Raw genomic sequence first — 7,268 nt, forward strand, 5'->3', positions numbered from 1 at the left:
TCTAAAAGTTAATTTTTCTCTTTGTAAAGTAGTTAAACTTATCAGTGGGTTCCTTAAGAGCGTACAAGGGTTTAGCTTCGGACAAGAACCAAAATTGAGCGAAAAATAGGGCATGTTTAGGAACGTAATTCTCAGGATGCAAGAGATGGAATATAACAAAAAATGGACGAACGGTTAATTTGAACCTTACTTAACAAAAATGTGTTTTGACATTTAAAATATTGTTTCATTTTCACGAATATTTTTCACAATTAAAACACGTTTGCAAGGCAAAATTGTTTTCCACTTAAGGTGGTACATTTTTTCGGCAGTACATCGAGAATGGTCACATAAGTTGCAATATCAAAACCGTTTCTTATGTCACTTATGTCAAATTATGTTTTCAATTTTTCGAAATAAGTTTTTATTTTCAAGAAATTAACCGAAAACTATTTTGTTTCTATCACGGCGGCCATTTGGTTTTCACTACAATTGTTAAAAGTTTCCTATGTGCAGAATGAGCACCAGCTGAATATCACCAGCTGGATCTACTAACACACACTTATTGTATGATAAACAATCAAAACACATTCTTAACAATGTGTTTACTTCATTCATACGTGATATGTGCGCTCATTGATGACGTTAACGTAGAAATGCACTGTGTGTGGGTTGTCTTTGAATTGTTTACAATACAACGTGTTTTTGTTTGTACACCAGCTGGTGGTATTCAGCTGGTGCTCATTCTGCACATAGGAAACTTTTAGCAATTGTATATTCTATGATCTACATCTTCGATGTTCAATCAAAAGAGATGACGCTATAGTATTTGGTTTTTGTCCGAAGCTAAACCCTTGTACGCTCCTAGTCGTCCTAGTCGTACGTTGCGAGTCTCGTATTTCACTTTTGATGATATATTTTCATCAGAATCTTTTTCGGAAAATGTACGGCCGCAATAACGGCCGCCATTGTGTTAGCTTTAAATAAAAATTTGTTTTCCGTGAAGTCGTTTGACCAGCTCTGAGAAAAGTGGACAGTTAAACGAAATTTTCATAAACTGTTCAGTTTTCTCAGAGCTGGTCAAACTGCCACAACCAAATCAATTTTCATTTGACAGCTAACACATTCGTGGTCGTTATTGCGGTCGTAACTTTTTGAAAATGAATTATGGTTGAAAGATATCCTGAAAAGATTGAAAACTAAACTAAAACCCTAGAATTAAAATTAAGTTCCCAAGCCACGGCTTCATCTACTGTTAAGGTACGATTTTGATTTATAAAGCCCATAACTGCTAGGGATCCCTTACAATAGCAAAATGTATAACACAACTAAAGAAGTAAAAGATTTTGAGTCAAACATGACGCGATATTTAAAGCAAAAGCAATGACAGATTGAATCTTTATGTGGGAGATTATCTCCCGGAGAAACGAGGGGTAAGTTTCCAAATTATATGTGTAGTTCGAGCTATATTTTAAATTGTAATTTTATAATTGGATTACATCACAAATATTTACCAATTTCTAGTTCGACAAATAATTGAGAAATAAACGCGTCGTGTTAATTGGACATTCAAGACACAAAGTTTACAGTGCAATCATATTGTGACAATGCCCTTTTCTTTAACCCTTTACATCTGGATAATGATTGTCTGCTCAGAATAAACTTTCATGCCAAACTGACTAACGTTGTATGTGCCCCCACACATATATACCTCATAACATATTGTTTGTAAACAAGCTTGTTTACTCATTTCACAAACTTTGTCGAAGCTATGAAGCTGATATGATTTGCGAATTAGCCTTTGAAGTTTCACATACTTTGTCGTCAATACTAATTTACATTTATGTCGAATCACTAACACTGTACAAACTATGGAATTTAATAACATCCAGAAACGACATCATTCATTATCTTACCACCAACAAATAATACGAGTGTGTCCCACACATTTTATTAATACCATACGCAAGGCATAATACATTGATACTAAGTTATGAATTTTTGCGATACAAAGAACCTAGTCGCTCCGATACGACAATTTAATTAAACACCAGCCAAGCTGCAACGTTAGCCCCGTACGATCTCGTATTTAACTATAATTGTTACCGTAGCTCTCCTAACTTTGTAACACTAATGATTGTGGATTTGAGCACTATTTCACAGGACTCTCAATGATTGACGCTGTCGTCAAGTCGGTCACTTTTGTCACTTCATCGAACAATATTTTCAATTTAATTTCCTAACAAAATAATTTTGATTTTTAAATTTCGTATCTCAAAAGACCGAGTCGAAGGCAGTGCCATCGCTACGCTAGATTGTCCCCATACAACACTAGCTTAAAATCAGTGTTACCAACACAGGTTTTTTTGTCCCACGAATATTCGACTTTGTCGTATATATCACTCTTGCATATATGGCGTAACTCTAGTTCGAAGGTTCGTTCACAACAGTACGTAAGTTAACCTAATAACGAAATATTTACCTAATGCACTGTACGAAATAATTGCGAAACGTATACCTTCTGACAAAAAAGTATAAGCAATGGAAATTCCGTAATCAGGAAACAACTATTTGTTTGTTTGTTTGTTTATTCCGATTAATATACAGGCCACTACCCTAATAACATATTAACCGTTAATTTACGTATAAGTTGTCGTTATTAAATCATTAAATTCATAGTCTCAAAAGGAGATTAAAGCGAAAATCAAAGAAAAGAAAAAATTAAAGAGAAAAAGATCTTACATCCATTGATCAAACTGTAACTCTTAAATGTCATAGAGAGACTTAACTCGGCTCTTAAACACAGAAAACTTCGGTTCCACTATGTCAATCGAAGAATAGTATTGATTGTGGTTGAGTCAGGGTTGAGTCGATGTTACCGTGAACCAGTTTATGGAGCAAAAATTCATCGAACTGTAGTCGACGCGTTTCGAGTGATTGTAAGTTCAGTTGCTTCAGTCGAGTGTGGTAATCCGGTTGTATCCAATGGAATTTGTAGTAGAGCATGCGGGAGAATTGTTTAACATAACCATAAAGTTTAGAAAACCAAATCGCAAAATATTGATCCAGGGCCTATTGTAGAGAATTAAATTCCCGGAAATTTCTCCTTTACACAATACGCAAAGTTTTCAATATCATTCACAAAAGCTTACCGCCACACAGAGTCTATACGCTACAACAGAAAATGTAGCCTAAGTTTTGTAGCGTAGATTCTTGTTGTGCTGAATTGCTAAAAAAGCAACTAATAAAACAACGGAGGTACTTTGATCTATTTTTTTGTTATTTTAGATTAACAGACAAAACGCTCCTGAAAAATTAGGGAACTTTGTGAAACTTAATTCCCCTAAAATAGGCCATGTCCGAATCTATTTTCTGTTGAAAGCTTACACATTTCTGGTCGCTTATTCCATTCCTATGTTTTTGAAAAAGGATTGTGGTGGAAAGATATCAGCAAAAGTAAACTAAAATCTAGTATTTAAAAAACGCCCAAATGTATGCAAGACATCGATGTCTCTTCCAAATGCAACAAAAGTCACGAGAATCGGTTGAAATGTAATCTATTTAGAAAAGGAAATACTTTTAGAGACGTGTAACGGCCTTAGTCCAAGGACAAAAAGAAATATTTAAAACAACATTTTATTTGGTGTTCAATTACCTTCCAAATAAAACAACAATTTGAAAATTCGGATGAAATTCACTCGATTTATATGCAAAATCGCTTCACTTTGGTCGCAAACATCGCGCTTGTTGGAATTTCCTATTCCTTCCAAAAGTGAACACAGTGTTTTTCATGCTTGCAGTTGTGTTTTTTTTTATTGTCTCCACGAAACGAAAACATCGATTCGCCATCTTCGCCATACCATTTTCGAAAACATAAACAAAGTAACTGTACGAATGAGAAAAGTTTTACTTTCTCAAAACTGCTGCACTTTTCTCACTAGAAATGTCATTTGACTAGTCGTCAAGCAACACAATTCATCAGTATTTCGTTTCAATTGCAAAATGTGTTGTTTTGCTTCGAACTCCGAGTGTTACAAACGGTAATTTAATCCAAATAGCCTCCGTACTTCGTACGGGACTGAAAATTTAATGACTATGCACATTTCACAATGAAAATGTTTTGTTCTGCTGTGTTACGTTCTTTTACAATTATATCTCTTTTGTCAAGGGATTTTCTTTGAACACAATTGTGCCCGAAGAAATTATTTAATCACAGTACAGACCCAAAAATAACATTAGAGATTGTGTATTCTGCACCATATCAGGGAAAAAACAGAATAATTGGATTTCAAGAAGCTTTATTTTAATTTTTCTGGTTGAAATATTTACAATTACATTAGGCTAATTAGAATGTTCATATTTTCGATAAAAACATATTTTAGCATTTAGCCCAAATCGAAATGGTGCTATACAAGGGAGCTGAAAAACAAAGAGCAGAAAACAAAATTATAAATTCGATCAATGGTTCTTTGAGTACATTGTCATGCAGATATAAGAATCTCTATTAAATTCGTAGAAACTTCCATTTGCGGCAATCCAATACACAAAAACAATATTAACAACAGAGTAAAAAGGACAAGGTTCACCAGCAATGAAGAAATATGGTGCAGACTGAAAATACCTTTTGGATTAAAACGGAAAAGTATGTTAAGAGTGCTCACCCCTTGGCAATTTTCTAGCCTACATTTGTGCGCAAAAATATTCGTTTTTTGATGATTTCTCTGAACCAAAATCTTTTTTTGAAAAAGTAAAACCATTAAAGCATGTAAAAACGTGTTACTTTTAAGACAAAAATTGGTTTGTGGATGATAACTTATTCCACTTTGAGAAACCTTTGCAAATGTGTAAATTTATGTGCTTTGCAAAGGTTTCTCCAAATGGGTTAAGCTATCTACCACAAACCAATTTTTCCCTTAAAAGTACCGTTTTTTTACATGCTTAAATGGTTTTACTTTTTCAAAAAATGATTTTGGTTCAGAGAAATCATCAAAAAACCAATATTTTTGCGCACAAATGTAGGCTAGAAAATTGCCGAGGGGTGAGCGCTCTTAAAAGTCATTGTCCTTGAACTGAGTCTTTGTACAATAATGCTCATGCATTAAAAAGACTCATGACCCTTGACTTTTCTTCATCGGGGTACTAATAAAAACTGACACCTGCATAAAATTTAAATGTAAAAACTGACGGAATGACAATACAAACGATGCATAAGATGCACTTAGTACAACGGGAGAACGAGAGATGTCGCTCCTTTACCGCAAGCCAATGAACAGATTTCAATCAGGTGATGTTTTTGTGAACATTTGTTCAGAGTTAGAGTTAGAGTTAATGATTCAATACAATCGCTAAACCGAACTGGTGTGCATACGTTATTTTGCACCAGCTGGTCACATACAATACCAAATGGGACCAGCTTGTGCAAAATAACGTATGCACACTAGGCCTGTTCATTTTATAGAAATAGTCTCAAATTCATCTGGCATGGTGTCTATCTGGTCCGGAAGGCTAAAATATTGGACCCGTATTTTTTTTAGAATTTTAAAAAATAGTTTAGATCTAGGGAGCGAAGCATTTGTTCAAATGTACGAAAGCGTTGGTTAGAAGAGAGGAGAATGAGGGTGTATATCTTTTTTACTCTTCTAACCAACGCATTCCTACATATGAACAAATGCTTCGCTCCCCAGATATAAACTATTTTTTAAAATTCTAAAAAAAATACGGGTCCAATATTTTAGCCTTCCGGACCAGATAGACACCATGCCAGATGAATTTGAGACTATTTCTCTAAAATGAACAGGCCTAATGCACACCAGTTCGGTTTAGCGATTGTAAATTCCATTTAATTCGGATTCAATCATGAAGGTGACTGTCAATGCATTTTATTCTCAATTAATATCTTGTAATGTGGGGACGTGTTTAAGTCAGTAGAACTTAGTATCGATCCCCAGAAGATATCAATTGGAATCAATCGTATGCCACTGCTGCAGTTCCGCTTTAAGCTTTTGAGCGCCATCGGGCAATTGGAAAAATAGACGCCAATTTAGTAAAGCTAAATTTTTTTAAGGACCTCGGGCGCCATTTTTTTCTGCTCCACTTCGGGCGCCACGGGCATTTGCCCATTTGGCCCATATGGAAAAGGCGGCACTGCTGCTGACAGGTTATGGGCAAACCAGTAAACGTTTGTTCACTAATGTTCAAGTAAACGTGAACTCAGAGAAACAAGAAATATAGAGAAATTCACCAACAGCAGTCAGTTAGAATCACGTGCAACATTGAGTGAATTCAGAGAAATTTCAAGAAATTCACTATAATTCGTAGTCAGTTAGAGCTACGACGTAACGTAACATTTGAGGAATTCAGTAGAAATTCGCCAACATCCGTAGTCAGCTAGAACTACATAGAAAACGGAATTGGAAAAAGAACAAGAATTTGAAAGAAAAGAAAAACAGAAGGACGTTCCATGTCAAAAAGGAAATTTTATTGGTACCGATATCGACGAGACCGACCGTTATGGATTCTTGTTCTGATCAATGATACCATTGAGGGGTAGATGGGAATGCAGTGTATCATTGAAGGGTAGTGTTAGAGTCAATGATTGAATTCCATTTAATTCACATTTAATTATGTGGGCGAGTGTCAATGCATTTTATTCTTAATAAATATCTTGTATAGTGTGGACAGTGTGGACATATTTCAGTCAGTAGAACTTAGTATCGATCCCCAGAAGATATCATTTCGAATCAATCGTATACCATTGCTAACACAAATCAGATTGACAGAATCATAGTGTTGCGGTTGAAATTCGAACTGGTAACTCAAGAATTCAATGTGAATGCTTGGTCAACACGCTGCGTTATTGAGTTGTCGAAAGATATATCACGAATCGATATTTCAGTTCAGTCCATGAGTTTATACTCGAGAGGTGACATGGTGGCGCTGTCGATCGAACGAAACCACAAAAACAGCCAGTTCGGAGAGACTGGTAAATGAAAAGAAAAGTCAACATTTGTAACAGAGCTTTTTCATAACTCTTCCCATTTGAGCGCACAATGTGAATGGCCCCTAATATGATTTGAGCGGGTGGAATTTGAAAATAAAATGAAGACATTACATTACATTGTTAGTAAATAGCTGCGTGTTGTATGCCTATCGTCTAGTTGACAAAATATATTTACAATTCCAACAATTATTTGCATCATTCTGTAGTAAATATGTCTCTTGCGTGCCTGGCAATTCCCCAAAATTCTAAATTCAGCACCTCGAATTGCATTGATATTACCACAATCTCA

Source organism: Bradysia coprophila, unplaced genomic scaffold, assembly GCF_014529535.1.
Source record: "Bradysia coprophila strain Holo2 unplaced genomic scaffold, BU_Bcop_v1 contig_24, whole genome shotgun sequence".
Classification (NCBI taxonomy): domain Eukaryota; kingdom Metazoa; phylum Arthropoda; class Insecta; order Diptera; family Sciaridae; genus Bradysia; species Bradysia coprophila.